This window comes from Lathyrus oleraceus, chromosome 2, assembly GCF_024323335.1.
Source record: "Lathyrus oleraceus cultivar Zhongwan6 chromosome 2, CAAS_Psat_ZW6_1.0, whole genome shotgun sequence".
Classification (NCBI taxonomy): domain Eukaryota; kingdom Viridiplantae; phylum Streptophyta; class Magnoliopsida; order Fabales; family Fabaceae; genus Lathyrus; species Lathyrus oleraceus.
The window spans coordinates 88,003,547-88,021,788 of NC_066580.1; the positions used below are offsets into that span (position 1 = coordinate 88,003,547).

The 18,242-nt window shown below is 23.7% G+C and overlaps 2 long non-coding RNA genes across 7 annotated transcripts in view; both read right to left on the minus strand.

Moving 5' to 3' along the window:
- The window catches only part of LOC127118259 (uncharacterized), a 14,181-nt gene extending 8,476 nt beyond the window's left edge, over positions 1–5,705 (minus strand). For 3 of the 5 annotated variants that reach the window (XR_007802155.1, XR_007802156.1, XR_007802157.1), the window contains exon 1: positions 5,393–5,705. This is a non-coding gene — a long non-coding RNA (uncharacterized LOC127118259). Of the gene's footprint in view, positions 1–1,704; positions 1,870–3,461; positions 3,625–5,392 lie in introns of those variants that run through there. The other 2 variants (XR_007802158.1, XR_007802159.1) reach the window with 2 other exon arrangements.
- A 1,273-nt stretch (positions 5,706–6,978) lies between these two features.
- LOC127118257 (uncharacterized) lies at positions 6,979–13,037 on the minus strand. Of its 2 annotated transcripts, none has more exons than XR_007802152.1 (2): positions 12,411–13,037; positions 6,979–7,143 (listed from the first exon to the last, which is right to left on the minus strand). It is a non-coding gene; the product is annotated as an uncharacterized LOC127118257 (long non-coding RNA). The 2 variants fall into 2 exon arrangements; XR_007802151.1 differs by lacking the exon at positions 6,979–7,143 and adding an exon at positions 8,733–8,897.
- Positions 13,038–18,242: the final 5,205 nt, after the last annotated feature.

Consider the following 18,242-nt stretch of genomic DNA (forward strand, 5'->3'; position numbering starts at 1 on the left):
TATATATGAGATGAATGATTCTCATGTTGAAAATGATTGGTGTGAAGGAAATACAATAAATCAATATTTTAGGGCTTTCGATTACTAGATGGCGGGATGCAACATGGAGCCTTCTTACACCTTTGTGGGTCAGATGGCACTTCTGTTTCACAGCAAGGTTGTAAGCCTTGTATGTTGATAGCGAGAGCACTTGTAATCGCAACAAAACACCAAAAAGCACCAAAAACTTGAAGAACATTTTTATTTAATGATTCCATTATAAAAAAAATTGATTTCAAAGAAATGAAAAATGGAGACTAATTGTAGTGGTATGTTAAACAAATGTCTAAATATTTATAGGTAAATAAATAAGTATCTTAAACATCATGATCAGAAATACTTAAATGTTAATAATGTGCAAACTTTTTGTTTATCATATTAAGTATTTTTTTATATGTGACTGACTATTAATACTTTATTATTAATTTGGATATAAAAGAAACAAAAATAATAATATCATATACTTTAATAATACTTTATGAAGACTGGCTATTATTATTTATTTGACTGACTACTAATATCAAATTCTCTGATGTCATACGTTGATAGAATAATAGCACCTCATTGACATAATAATACTATGATTAGAAATAAAGTATCATATATAAATAACTACTTTCGAAGAATACTTATGATTGTAATAACTAAACCGTAATTACTTATATGTCTTAAGTATTTAAGTTAAGAGTTTCATTCTACCTAGTCTATATGCTTTAACACTTAATAAATAATTAGCTAAAATAATTTATTACGTAAAAATTATTTATTACGTAAAGTAATTTAGTAAAATAAATTGTTATGTCCAAAAATAAAATAATTATTTATTTATAACTCATTAAGATAAATGATTTTTCTCAATAGTTGATACATTATTTTATCCAAAAATCAAAGATATGCATTAAAAATATTTTATTTTATCATATTGAAATATCAAAGAAAAAAATATGGTAAATAATAACGCAAAAATAAAATAATTGATTATTTTTTATGTTATTTCGGGTTAAGCTTGTTAGTGTTATAGATAAGTATAAATCCAAAATGCTTGAATATAAAATAGGAAGTAATATTTCTTTAAAAAAAGTTAATAAAATTACAATAACCTAAAAAATCGAAATGTTAAATAGGAATTAGGAAGTTATTTAAGGTTAAACTGCCCTACGACCATTATGTGTTAATTCTTTTTTATTTTAATTATTATTATTTTTAAATAATAAACAAATATGAAAAAGAAGTTACTTTTTAAAATATAAAACAAATATAAAAGAAGAAGTTAAGTGAGGGATTTTTGCGGAAGAAATAAAGGCCATACAAAAATCACCTATCCCCTTTCTATATAGTTATAGATATCAAATTCAGGTTTAATTGGATTTGGTTCAATCATAATAAAAACCCACTTTATAAACATTGAGATTTTGTAGCTAATTGATTTCAATGAGAGAATCTTCATAAGTAAGGAAAACATGTGTTTTAAACCGTGACTTTTTTTAATTCTCCTCAAATTGCAATGACAATTGAAAATTAACCCAAGATAACAAAATATCTTTATTCTCAGTTTAAATAAACAAATATTTAACAACATAATTGCTAGTCATCCAAAATTACTAAATTTTTCTCATAATTAAATAAAAGAAGTTGAATGATCATCCGAAAGAAGTTGAAGAAAGATTTCAAAATAATATTTCAATAACCAATCTTATTAATATAATTATTATATATGAGATGAATGATTCTCATGTTGAAAATGATTGGTGTGAAGGAAATACAATATAATCAATATTTTAGGGCTTTCGATTACTAGATGGAGGGATGCAACATGGAGCCTTCTTACACCTTTGTGGGTCACATGGCACTTCTGGTTCACAGCAAGGTTGTAAGCCTTGTATGTTGATAGCGAGAGCACTTGTAATCGCAACAAAAAGCACCAAAAAGCACCAAAAACTTGAAGAACATTTTTATTAATGATTCCATTATAAAAAAAATTTGATTTCAAAGAAATGAAAAATGGAGACTAATTGTGAGTGGTATGTTAAACAAATGTCTAAATATTTATAGGTAAATAAATAAGTATCTTAAACATCATGATCAGAATACTTAAATGTTAATAATGTGCAAACTTTTTGTTTATCATATTAAGTATTTTTTTATATGTTGACCGACTATTAATACTTTATTATTAATTTGGATATAAAACAAACAAAATAATAATATCATATACTTTAATAATACTTTATGAAGACTGGCTATTATTATTTATTTGACTGACTACTAATATCAAATTCTCTGATGTCATACGTTGATAGAATAATAGCACCTCATTGACAATAATACTATGAATACTATAGAAATAAAGTATCATATATAAATAACTACTTCGAAGAATACTTATGATTGTAATAACTCAACCGTAATTACTTATATGTCTTAAGTATTTAAGTTAAGAGTTTCATTCTACCTAGTCTATATGCTTTAACACTTAATAAATAATTAGCTAAATAATTTATTACGTAAAATAATTTATTACGTAAAGTAATTTAGTAAAATAAATTGTTATGTCCAAAAATAAAATAATTATTTATTTAGTAACTCATTAAGATAAATGATTTTTCTCAATAGTTGATACATTATTTTATCCAAAAATCAAAGATATGCATTAAAAATATTTTATTTTATCATATTGAAATATCATAGAAAAAAATATGGTAAATAATAACGCAAAAATAAAATAATTGATTATTTTTTTATGTTATTTCGGGTTAAGCTTGTTAGTGTTATAGATAAGTATAAAATCCAAAATGCTTGAATATAAAATAGGAAGTAATATTTCTTTAAAAAAAGTTAATTAAATTACAATAACCTAAAAAATTAAATGTTAAATAGGAATTAGGAAGTTATTTAAGGTTACAACTGCCATACGACCATTATGTGTTAATTCTTTTTTATTTAATTATTATTATTTTTAAATAATAAACAAATATGAAAAAAGAAGTTACTTTTTAAAATAATAAACAAATATAAAAGAAGAAGTTAAGTGAGGGTATTTGCGGAAGAAATAAAGGCCATACAAAAATCACCTATCCCCTTTATATATAGTTATAGATATCAAATTCAGGTTTAATTGGATTTGGTTCAATCATAATATAAAACCCACTTTATAAACATTGAGATTTTGTAGCTAATTGATTTCAATGAGAGAATCTTCATAAGTAAGGAAAACATGTGTTTTAAACCGTGACTTTTTTGAATTCTCCTCAAATTGCAATGACAAATTGAAAATTAACCCAAGAATACAAAATATCTTTATTCTCAAGTTTAAATAAACAAATATTTAACAACATAATTGCTAGTCATCCAAAATTACTAAATTTTTTCTCATAATTAAATAAAAGAAGTTGAATGATCATCCGAAAGAAGTTGAAGAAAGATTTCAAAATAATATTTCAATAACCAATCTTATTAATAATTATTATATATGAGATGAATGATTCTCATGTTGAAAATGATTGGTGTGAAGGAAATACAATATAATCAATATTTTAGGGCTTTCGATTACTAGATGGAGGGATGCAACATGGAGCCTTCTTACACCTTTGTGGGTCACATGGCACTTCTGGTTCACAGCAAGGTTGTAAGCCTTGTATGTTGATAGCGAGAGCACTTGTAATCGCAACAAAAAGCACCAAAAAGCACCAAAACTTGAAGAACATTTTTATTAATGATTCCATTATAAAAAAAATTTGATTTCAAAGAAATGAAAAATGGAGACTAATTGTGAGTGGTATGTTAAACAAATGTCTAAATATTTATAGGTAAATAAATAAGTATCTTAAACATCATGATCAGAAATACTTAAATGTTAATAATGTGCAAACTTTTTGTTTATCATATTAAGTATTTTTTTTTATATGTTGACTGACTATTAATACTTTATTATTAATTTGGATATAAAAGAAACAAAAATAATAATATCATATACTTTAATAATACTTTATGAAGACTGGCTATTATTATTTATTTGACTGACTACTAATATCAAATTCTCTGATGTCATACGTTGATAGAATAATAGCACCTCATTGACATAATAATACTATGAAATACTATTAGAAATAAAGTATCATATATAAATAACTACTTCGAAGAATACTTATGATTGTAATAACTCAACCGTAATTACTTATATGTCTTAAGTATTTAAGTTAAGAGTTTCTTCTACCTAGTCTATATGCTTTAACACTTAATAAATAATTAGCTAAAATAATTTATTACGTAAAATAATTTATTACGTAAAGTAATTTAGTAAAATAAATTGTTATGTCCAAAAATAAAATAATTATTTATTTAATAACTCATTAAGATAAAATGATTTTTCTCAATAGTTGATACATTATTTTATCCAAAAAACAAAGATATGCATTAAAAATATTTTATTTTATCATATTGAAATATCAAAGAAAAAAATATGGTAACTAATAACGCAAAAATGAAATAATTGATTATTTTTTTATGTTATTTCGGGTTAAGCTTGTTAGTGTTATAGATAAGTATAAAATCCAAAATGCTTGAATATAAAATAGGAAGTAATATTTCTTTAAAAAAAAGTTATATAAAATTACAATAACCTAAAAAATCAAAATGTTAAATAGGAATTAGGAAGTTATTTAAGGTTACAACTGCCCTACGGCCATTATGTGTTAATTCTTTTTTATTTTAATTATTATTATTTTTAAATAATAAACAAATATAAAAAAAGGTGTTACTTTTTAAAAAAATAAACAAATATAAAAGAAGAAGTTAAGTGAGGGTATTTGCGGAAGAAATAAAGGCCATACAAAAATCACCTATCCCCTTTCTATATAGTTATAGATATCAAATTCAGGTTTAATTGGATTTGGTTCAATCATAATATAAAACCCACTTTATAAACATAGAGATTTTGTAGCTAATTGATTTCAATGAGAGAATCTTCATAAGTAAGGAAAACATGTGTTTTAAAAACGTGACTTTTTTTAATTCTCCTCAAATTGCAATGACAAATTGAAAATTAACCCAAGAATAAAAAATATCTTTATTCTCAAGTTTAAATAAACAAATATTTAACAATAATTGCTAGTCATCCAAAATTACTTAATTTTTTCTCATAATTAAATAAAAGAAGTTGAATGATCATCCGAAAGAAGTTGAAGAAAGATTTCAAAATAATATTTCAATAACCAATCTTATTAATATAATTATTATATATGAGATGAATGATTCTCATGTTGAAAATGATTGGTGTGAAGGAAATACAATATAATCAATATTTTAGGGCTTTCGATTACTAGATGGCGGGATGCAACATGGAGCCTTCTTACACCTTTGTGGGTCACATGGCACTTCTGGTTCACAGCAAGGTTGTAAGCCTTGTATGTTGATAGCGAGAGCACTTGTAATCGCAACAAAAAGCACCAAAAACTTGAAGAACATTTTTATTAATGATTCCATTATAAAAAAAATTTGATTTCAAAGAAATGAAAAATGGAGACTAATTGTGAGTGGTATGTTAAACAAATGTCTAAATATTTATAGGTAAATAAATAAGTATCTTAAACATCATGATCAGAAATACTTAAATGTTAATAATGTGCAAACTTTTTGTTTATCATATTAAGTATTTTTTTTATATGTTGACTGACTATTAATACTTTATTATTAATTTGGATATAAAAGAAACAAAAATATAATATCATATACTTTAATAATACTTTATGAAGACTGGCTATTATTATTTATTTGACTGACTACTAATATCAAATTCTCTGATGTCATACGTTGATAGAATAATAGCACCTCATTCATAATAATACTATGAAATACTATTAGAAATAAAGTATCATATATAAATAACTACTTCGAAGAATACTTATGATTGTAATAACTCAACCGTAATTACTTATATGTCTTAAGTATTTAAGTTAAGAGTTTCATTCTACCTAGTCTATATGCTTTAACACTTAATAAATAATTAGCTAAAATAATTTATTACGTAAAATAATTTATACGTAAAGTAATTTAGTAAAATAAATTGTTATGTCCAAAAATAAAATAATTATTTATTTAGTAACTCATTAAGATAAAGTGATTTTTCTCAATAGTTGATACATTATTTTATCCAAAAATCAAAGATATGCATTAAAAATATTTTATTTTATCATATTGAAATATCATAGAAAAAAATATGGTAAATAATAACGCAAAAATAAAATAATTGATTATTTTTTTATGTTATTTCGGGTTAAGCTTGTTAGTGTTATAGATAAGTATAAAATCCAAAATGCTTGAATATAAAATAGGAAGTAATATTTCTTTAAAAAAAAGCTAATTAAATTACAATAACCTAAAAAATTAAAATGTTAAATAGGAATTAGGAAGTTATTTAAGGTTACAACTGCCCTACGACCATTATGTGTTAATTCTTTTTATTTTAATTATTATTTTTTAAATAATAAACAAATATGAAAAAGAAGTTACTTTTAAAATAATAAACAAATATAAAAGAAGAAGTTAAGTGAGGGTTTTGCGGAAGAAATAAAGGCCATACAAAAATCACCTATCCCCTTTCTATATAGTTATAGATATCAAATTCAGGTTTAATTGGATTTGGTTCAATCATAATATAAAACCCACTTTATAAACATTGAGATTTTGTAGCTAATTGATTTCAATGAGAGAATCTTCATAAGTAAGGAAAACATGTGTGTTTTAAACCGTGACTTTTTTTAATTCTCCTCAAATTGCAATGACAAATTGAAAATTAACCCAAGAATAAAAAATATCTTTATTCTCAAGTTTAAATAAACAAATATTTAACAACATAATTGCTAGTCATCCAAAATTACTTAATTTTTTCTCATAATTAAATAAAAGAAGTTGAATGATCATCCGAAAGAAGTTGAAGAAAGATTTCAAAATAATATTTCAATAACCAATCTTATTAATATAATTATTATATATGAGATGAATGATTCTCATGTTGAAAATGATTGGTGTGAAGGAAATACAATATAATCAATATTTTAGGGCTTTCGATTACTAGATGGCGGGATGCAACATGGAGCCTTCTTACACCTTTGTGGGTCACATGGCACTTCTGGTTCACAGCAAGGTTGTAAGCCTTGTATGTGATAGCGAGAGCACTTGTAATCGCAACAAAAAGCACCAAAAACTTGAAGAACATTTTTATTAATGATTCCATTATAAAAAAAATTTGATTTCAAAGAAATGAAAAATGGAGACTAATTGTGAGTGGTATGTTAAACAAATGTCTAAATATTTATAGGTAAATAAATAAGTATCTTAAACATCATGATCAGAAATACTTAAATGTTAATAATGTGCAAACTTTTTGTTTATCATATTAAGTATTTTTTTATATGTTGACTGACTATTAATACTTTATTATTAATTTGGAATAAAAAACAACAAAATAATAATCATATACTTTAATAATACTTTATGAAGACTGGCTATTATTATTTATTTGACTGACTACTAATATCAAATTCTCTGATGTCATATGTTGATAGAATAATAGCACCTCATTGACATAATAATACTTTGAAATACTATTAGAAATAAAGTATCATATATAAATAACTACTTCGAAGAATACTTATGATTGTAATAACTCAACCGTAATTACTTATATGTCTTAAGTATTTAAGTTAAGAGTTTCATTCTACCTAGTCTATATGCTTTAACACTTAATAAATAATTAGCTAAAATAATTTATTACGTAAAATAATTTATTACGTAAAGTAATTTAGTAAAATAAATTGTTATGTCCAAAAATAAAATAATTATTTATTTAGTAACTCATTAAGATAAAATGATTTTTCTCAATAGTTGATACATTATTTTATCCAAAAATCAAAGATATGCATTAAAAATATTTTATTTTATCATATTGAAATATCATAGAAAAAAATATGGTAAATAATAACGCAAAAATAAAATAATTGATTATTTTTTTATGTTATTTCGGGTTAAGCTTGTTAGTGTTATAGATAAGCATAAAATCCAAAATGCTTGAATATAAAATAGGAAGTAATATTTCTTTAAAAAAAAGTTATATAAAATAACAATAACCTAAAAAATTAAAATGTTAAATTGGAATTAGGAAGTTATTTAAGGTTACAACTGCCATACGACCATTATGTGTTAATTCTTTTTTATTTTAATTATTATTATTTTTAAATAATAAACAAATATGAAAAAAGAAGTTACTTTTTAAAATAATAAACAAATATAAAAGAAGAAGTTAAGTGAGGGTATTTGCGGAAGAAATAGAGGCCATACAAAAATCACCTATCCCCTTTCTATATAGTTATAGATATCAAATTCAGGTTTAATTGGATTTGGTTCAATCATAATATAAAACCCACTTTATAAACATTGAGATTTTGTAGCTAATTGATTTCAATGAGAGAATCTTCATAAGTAAGGAAACATGTGTTTTAAACCGTGACTTTTTTGAATTCTCCTCAAATTGCAATGACAAATTGAAAATTAACCCAAGAATACAAAATATCTTTATTCTCAAGTTTAAATAAACAAATATTTAACAACATAGTTGCTAGTCATCCAAAATTACTAAATTTTTTCTCATAATTAAATAAAAGAAGTTGAATGATCATCCGAAAGAAGTTGAAGAAAGATTTCAAAATAATATTTCAATAACCAATCTTATTAATATAATTATTATATATGAGATGAATGATTCTCATGTTGAAAATGATTGGTGTGAAGGAAATACAATATAATCAATATTTTAGGGCTTTCGATTACTAGATGGCGGGATGCAACATGGAGCCTTCTTACACCTTTGTGGGTCACATGGAACTTCTGGTTCACAGCAAGGTTGTAAGCCTTGTATGTTGATAGCGAGAGCACTTGTAATCGCAACAAAAAGCACCAAAAACTTGAAGAACATTTTTATTAATGATTCCATTATAAAAAAAAATTGATTTCAAAGAAATGAAAAATGGAGACTAATTGTGAGTGGTATGTTAAACAAATGTCTAAATATTTATAGGTAAATAAATAAGTATCTTAAACATCATGATCAGAAATACTTAAATGTTAATAATGTGCAAACTTTTTGTTTATCATATTAAGTATTTTTTTTATATGTTGACTCACTATTAATACTTTATTATTAATTTGGATATAAAAGAAACAAAAATAATAATATCATATACTTTAATAATACTTTATGAAGAATGGCTATTATTATTTATTTGACTGACTACTAATATCAAATTCTCTGATGTCATACATTGATAGAAGAATAGCACCTCATTGACATAATAATACTATGAAATACTATTAGAAATAAAGTATCATATATAAATAACTACTTCGAAGAATACTTATGATTGTAATAACTCAACCGTAATTACTTATATGTCTTAAGTATTTAAGTTAAGAGTTTCATTCTACCTAGTCTATATGCTTTAACACTTAATAAATAATTAGCTAAAATAATTTATTACGTAAAATAATTTATTACGTAAAGTAATTTAGTAAAATAAATTGTTATGTCCAAAAATAAATAATTATTTATTAGTAACTCATTAAGATAAAATGATTTTTCTCAATAGTTGATACATTATTTTATCCAAAAATCAAAGATATGCATTAAAAATATTTTATTTTATCATATTGAAATATCATAGAAAAAAATATGGTAAATAATAACGCAAAAATAAAATAATTGATTTTTTTTTATGTTATTTCGGGTTAAGCTTGTTAGTGTTATAGATAAGCATAAAATCCAAAATGCTTGAATATAAAATAGGAAGTAATATTTCTTTAAAAAAAAGTTATATAAAATAACAATAACCTAAAAAATTAAAATGTTAAATTGGAATTAGGAAGTTATTTAAGGTTACAACTGCCATACGACCATTATGTGTTAATTCTTTTTATTTTAATTATTATTATTTTTAAATAATAAACAAATATGAAAAAAGAAGTTACTTTTTAAAATAATAAACAAATATAAAAGAAGAAGTTAAGTGAGGGTATTTGCGGAAGAAATAGAGGCCATACAAAAATCACCTATCCCCTTTCTATATAGTTATAGATATCAAATTCAGGTTTAATTGGATTTGGTTCAATCATAATATAAAACCCACTTTATAAACATTGAGATTTTGTAGCTAATTGATTTCAATGAGAGAATCTTCATAAGTAAGGAAAACATGTGTTTTAAACCGTGACTTTTTTGAATTCTCCTCAAATTGCAATGACAAATTGAAAATTAACCCAAGAATACAAAATATCTTTATTCTCAAGTTTAAATAAACAAATATTTAACAACATAGTTGCTAGTCATCCAAAATTACTAAATTTTTTCTCATAATTAAATAAAAGAAGTTGAATGATCATCCGAAAGAAGTTGAAGAAAGATTTCAAAATAATATTTCAATAACCAATCTTATTAATATAATTATTATATATGAGATGAATGATTCTCATGTTGAAAATGATTGGTGTGAAGGAAATACAATATAATCAATATTTTAGGGCTTTCGATTACTAGATGGCGGGATGCAACATGGAGCCTTCTTACACCTTTGTGGGTCACATGGCACTTCTGGTTCACAGCAAGGTTGTAAGCCTTGTATGTTGATAGCGAGAGCACTTGTAATCGCAACAAAAAGCACCAAAAACTTGAAGAACATTTTTATTAATGATTCCATTATAAAAAAAATTGATTTCAAAGAAATGAAAAATGGAGACTAATTGTGAGTGGTATGTTAAACAAATGTCTAAATATTTATAGGTAAATAAATAAGTATCTTAAACATCATGATCAGAAATACTTAAATGTTAATAATGTGCAAACTTTTTGTTTATCATATTAAGTATTTTTTTTATATGTTGACTGACTATTAATACTTTATTATTAATTTGGATATAAAAGAAACAAAAATAATAATATCATATACTTTAATAATACTTTATGAAGAATGGCTATTATTATTTATTTGACTGACTACTAATATCAAATTCTCTGATGTCATACGTTGATAGAAGAATAGCACCTCATTGACATAATAATACTATGAAATACTATTAGAAATAAAGTATCATATATAAATAACTACTTCGAAGAATACTTATGATTGTAATAACTCAACCGTAATTACTTATATGTCTTAAGTATTTAAGTTAAGAGTTTCATTCTACCTAGTCTATATGCTTTAACACTTAATAAATAATTAGCTAAAATAATTTATTACGTAAAATAATTTATTACGTAAAGTAATTTAGTAAAATAAATTGTTATGTCCAAAAATAAAATAATTATTTATTTAGTAACTCATTAAGATAAAATGATTTTTCTCAATAGTTGATACATTATTTTATCCAAAAATCAAAGATATGCATTAAAAATATTTTATTTTATCATATTGAAATATCATAGAAAAAAATATGGTAAATAATAACGCAAAAATAAAATAATTGATTATTTTTTTATGTTATTTCGGGTTAAGCTTGTTAGTGTTATAGATAAGCATAAAATCCAAATGCTTGAATATAAAATAGGAAGTAATATTTCTTTAAAAAAAAGTTATATAAAATAACAATAACCTAAAAAATTAAAACGTTAAATGGAATTAGGAAGTTATTTAAGGTTACAACTGCCATACGACCATTATGTGTTAATTCTTTTTTATTTTAATTATTATTATTTTTAAATAATAAACAAATATGAAAAAAGAAGTTACTTTTTAAAATAATAAACAAATATAAAAGAAGAAGTTAAGTGAGGGTATTTGCGGAAGAAATAGAGGCCATACAAAAATCACCTATCCCCTTTCTATATAGTTATAGATATCAAATTCAGGTTTAATTGGATTTGGTTCAATCATAATATAAAACCCACTTTATAAACATTGAGATTTTGTAGCTAATTGATTTCAATGAGAGAATCTTCATAAGTAAGGAAAACATGTGTTTTAAACCGTGACTTTTTTGAATTCTCCTCAAATTGCAATGACAAATTGAAAATTAACCCAAGAATACAAAATATCTTTATTCTCAAGTTTAAATAAACAAATATTTAACAACATAATTGCTAGTCATCCAAAATTACTAAATTTTTTCTCATAATTAAATAAAAGAAGTTGAATGATCATCCGAACGAAGTTGAAGAAAGATTTCAAAATAATATTTCAATAACCAATCTTATTAATATAATTATTATATATGAGATGAATGATTCTCATGTTGAAAATGATTGGTGTGAAGGTAATACAATATAATCAATATTTTAGGGCTTACGATTACTAGATGGAGGGATGCAACATGGAGCCTTCTTACACCTTTGTGGGTCACATGGCACTTCTGGTTCACAGCAAGGTTGTAAGCCTTGTATGTTGATAGCGAGAGCACTTGTAATCGCAACAAAAAGCACCAAAAACTTGAAGAACATTTTTATTAATGATTCCATTATAAAAAAAATTTGATTTCAAAGAAATGAAAAATGGAGACTAATTGTGAGTGGTATGTTAAACAAATGTCTAAATATTTATAGGTAAATAAATAAGTATCTTAAACATCATGATCAGAAATACTTAAATGTTAATAATGTGCAAACTTTTTGTTTATCATATTAAGTATTTTTTTTATATGTTGACCGACTATTAATACTTTATTATTAATTTGGATATAAAAGAAACAAAAATAATAATATCATATACTTTAATAATACTTTATGAAGACTGGCTATTATTATTTATTTGACTGACTACTAATATCAAATTCTCTGATGTCATACGTTGATAGAATAATAGCACCTCATTGACATAATAATACTATGAAATACTATTAGAAATAAAGTATCATATATAAATAACTACTTCGAAGAATACTTATGATTGTAATAACTCAACCGTAATTACTTATATGTCTTAAGTATTTAAGTTAAGAGTTTCATTCTACCTAGTCTATATGCTTTAACATTTAATAAATAATTTACTAAAATAATTTATTACGTAAAATATTTTATTACGTAAAGTAATTTAGTAAAATAAATTGTTATGTCCAAAAATAAAGTAATTATTTATTTAATAACTCATTAAGATAAAATGATTTTTCTCAATAGTTGATACATTATTTTATCCAAAAATCAAAGATATGCATTAAAAATATTTTATTTTATCATATTGAAATATCAAAGAAAAAAATTTGGTAAATAATAACGCAAAAATAAAATAATTGATTATTTTTTTATGTTATTTCGGGTTAAGCTTGTTAGTGTTATAGATAAGTATAAAATCCAAAATGCTTGAATATAAAATAGGAAGTAATATTTCTTTAAAAAAAAGCTAATTAAAATTACAATAACCTAAAAAATTAAAATGTTAAATAGGAATTAGGAAGTTATTTAAGGTTACAACTGCCATACGACCATTATGTGTTAATTCTATTTTATTTTAATTATTATTATTTTTAAATAATAAACAAATATGAAAAAAGAAGTTACTTTTTAAAATAATAAACAAATATAAAAGAAGAAGTTAAGTGAGGGTATTTGCGGAAGAAATAAAGGCCATACAAAAATCACCTATCCCCTTTCTATATAGTTATAGATATCAAATTCAGGTTTAATTGGATTTGGTTCAATCATAATATAAACCCACTTTATAAACATTGAGATTTTGTAGCTAATTGATTTCAATGAGAGAATCTTCATAAGTAAGGAAAACATGTGTTTTAAACCGTGACTTTTTTTAATTCTCCTCAAATTGCAATGACAAATTGAAAATTAACCCAAGAATAAAAAATATCTTTATTCTCAAGTTTAAATAAACAAATATTTAACAACATAATTGCTAGTCATCCAAAATTACTTAATTTTTTCTCATAATTAAATAAAAGAAGTTGAATGATCATCCGAAAGAAGTTGAAGAAAGATTTCAAAATAATATTTCAATAACCAATCTTATTAATATAATTATTATATATGAGATGAATGATTCTCATGTTGAAAATGATTGGTGTGAAGGTAATACAATATAATCAATATTTTAGGGCTTTCGATTACTAGATGGCGGGATGCAACATGGAGCCTTCTTACACCTTTGTGGGTCACATGGCACTTCTGGTTCACAGCAAGGTTGTAAGCCTTTATTATTAATTTGGATATAAAACAAACAAAAATAATAATATCATATACTTTAATAATACTTTATGAAGACTGGCTATTATTATTTATTTGACTGACTACTAATATCAAATTCTCTGATGTCATATGTTGATAGAATAATAGCACCTCATTGACATAATAATACTATGAAATACTATTAGAAATAAAGTATCATATATAAATAACTACTTCGAAGAATACTTATGATTGTAATAACTCAACCGTAATTACTTATATGTCTTAAGTATTGAAGTTAAGAGTTTCATTTACCTAGTCTATATGCTTTAACACTTAATAAATAATTTACTAAAATAATTTACTACGTAAAATAATTTATTACGTAAAGTAATTTAGTAAAATAAATTGTTATGTCCAAAAATAAAATAATTATTTATTTAATAACTCATTAAGATAAAATGATTTTTCTCAATAGTTGATACATTATTTTATCCAAAAATCGAAGATATGCATTAAAAATATTTTATTTTATCATATTGAAATATCAAAGAAAAAATATGGTAAATAATAACGCAAAAATAAAATAATTGATTATTTTTTTATGTTTTTTTCGGGTTAAGCTTGTTAGTGTTATAGATAAGTACAAAATCCAAAATGGTTGAATATAAAATAGGAAGTAATATTTCTTTTAAAAAAAGTTATATAAAATTACAATAACCGAAAAAAATCGAAATGTTAAATAGGAATTAGGAAGTTATTTGAGGTTACAACTGCCCTACGGCCATTATGTGTTAATTCTTTTTATTTTTATTATTATTATTTTTAAATAATAAACAAATATAAAAAAGAAATTATTTTTAAAATAATAAACAAATATAAAAGAAGAAGTTAAGTGAGGGTATTTGTGGAAGAAATAAAGGCCATACCAAAATTACCTATCCCCTTTATATATAGTTATATATATAGGTACATATAGAAGATGAATTTGAAGTTGATTGTTGTTTATAATAACTGCTCCATTACTTGTATTTAATATTCATAATATTTGACTGGCCTTTTTTTAATTTTGAATTTCTTTATTAATTCATTTTAAAACTAATAAAAATTATTTTTTAAGGATATTATTGATATTAAAATAGGTCAGGCAAAAACACCACATTAAATAGTTATAGATACTCAGTAAATAATATATATGACAAACATTTTTGTGGCATTGATGTAATTAATTATATTTTTTTTATCATTGATGTAATTTATTTTATATATAAACACGTAATTATTTAAGTTAAGAGTTTCATTCTACCTAGTCTATGTGCTTTAACACTTAATAAATATTTATACATTAAGTAAACACGTAATTATTTAAGTTAAGAGTTTCATTCTACCTAGTCTATATGCTTTAACACTTAATAAAAAATTTACTAAAATAATTTATCACGTAAAATAATTTATTACGTAAAGTAATTTACTAAAATAAATTGTTATGTCCAAAAATAAAATAATTATTTATTTAATAACTCATTAAGATAAAATAATTTATCTCAATAGTTGATACATTATTTTATCAAAAAATCAAAGATATGTACTAAAAATATTTTATTTTATCATATTGAAATATCAAAGAAAAAATATGGTAAATAATAACACAAAAATAAAATAATTGATTTTTTTTTATGTTATTTCGGGTTAAGCTTGTTAGTGTTTTAGATAAGTATAAAATCCAAAATGCTTGAATATAAAATAGGAAGTAATATTTCTTTAAAAAAAAGTTATATAAAATTACAATAACCTAAAAAATCAAAATGTTAAATAGGAATTAGGAAGTTATTTAAGGTTACAACTGCCCTACGGCCATTATGTGTTAATTCTTTTTTATTTTAATTATTTTTATTTTTAAATAACAAACAAATATGAAAAAAGAAGTTACTTTTTAAAATAATAAACAAATATAAAAGAAGAAGTTAAGTGAGGGTATTTGCGGAAGAAATAAAGGCCATACAAAAATCACCTATCCCCTTTCTATATAGTTATAGATATCAAATTCAGGTTTAATTGGATTTGGTTCAATCATAATATAAAACCCACTTTATAAACATTGAGATTTTGTAGCTAATTGATTTCAATGAGAGATTCTTCATAAGTAAGGAAAACATGTGTTTTAAACCGTGACTTTTTTTAATTCTCCTCAAATTGCAATGACAAATTGAAAATTAACCCAAGAATACAAAATATCTTTATTCTCAAGTTTAAATAAACAAATATTTAACAACATAATTGCTAGTCATCCAAAATTACTAAATTTTTTCTCATAATTAAATAAAAGAAGTTGAATGATCATCCGAAAGAAGTTGAAGAAAGATTTCAAAATAATATTTCAATAACCAATCTTATTAATATAATTATTATATATGAGATGAATGATTCTCATGTTGAAAATGATTGGTGTGAAGGTAATACAATATAATCAATATTTTAGGGCTTTCGATTACTAGATGGAGGGATGCAACATGGAGCCTTCTTACACCTTTGTGGGTCACATGGCATTTCTGGTTCACAGCAAGGTTGTAAGCCTTGTATGTTGATAGCGAGAGCACTTTAAGAAGAGTTTTTGAGGAGTCTCCAAGGCTATGGATAATAAGTTATGCACTAGTTTCCACGAAGTTGGATACTTAGATGGTGCAATGAAAGGTTCTTTTGCATGTTTTTTCCTAACTGAATTCTATATTATCAATACTATGAAATACATATACCTCTATAAATATAAGAGTTGCATTGGTTTAGATTTAACAAATTAGTGTGTCTTCCTCAATTTCATAAAAAGGGATAATCATTTTGTGAAAATAATTAGCTATATATGGTGGAAATATGGTGAAATACTTAAAAATGTTCCCTGTAGTTCCTCGAGATACCTCTTGGATAGTAGTAGTAGTTTTCAGGTATTTATTTTATATGAAAGGATATTAGATTCTTTGATTTTATAACTTCAACTAGATATCATTCCTAAAACAAGTTTCTTTACCATTCCCTAATTACCACTTGACATGATCTTCAATATCCTTCAAATCATTCTTCAAACCAAACCTTATTTAGGAGAATATGTGATCATCAATAGGTTGCTAGTTCTTGAAGTATTTGCTTTTAAGGGAAGGTGCCTTTTTTTTTGGAATTGATCATTTTCAATCAAAGAGTTATTAAACCTTTTTGTTTAAGTTGTCAAGTTTTTGCATACCAAGACCACAAACAAAAATATTACTATAAACATTTTTTCCAAGATAAAGTGATATGTTTTATTGTGTCAATATTTCCTGTCCATGAAGAGTTTCCAATGCAATTATCCCATCAATCCAAAAGGGCCACTGCCCAATCATATATTTTGACGCTATAAACTTGCACCACATGGATGATACATCTAACAGTTTAAACACGACCCATTATAGAAACAACAAGTATTTTGTAGATTTTATGCTTAGTCTTTTTTCATGGGATTGAAAATATTTTGTAGGCAACATATGAAGCATGATATGTTATTAATTTGAGAGAAACTATGTATAATGTTATTCCTAGCGCAATAGTAGAAAGCAAAATGTTTTGACATTATTTGAGAGATCATTTCTCGAGTTGTTTACTTGGAGAACAAGATTTAATGGCGTGTATCTCACACTTTTTAGATTTGTTTTACTTTTAATCTAATCAAAGATATGATTAGTTAAGCGCATTCTCGTGTGAAAAAACATTTGTGTTGAATTTGTTTTAGCAAGATTGAACTTCTTATTCATATAAAATTCAGGTTTGATTGGATTTGTTTCAATCATAATTCAAAATCCACTTTATAAACATTGAGATATGTAGCTAATTGGTTTCAATGAGACAATCTTCATAAGTAATGAACATATGTGTTTTCAACTGTGACTTTTTTTAATTCTCCTCAAATTGCAGTGACAAATTATGAATTAACCCAAGAATAAAAAATATCTTTACTCTCAAGTTTAAATAAACAAATATATAACCAAATAATTGCTAGTCATCCAAAATTCCTTATCTTTTTCTC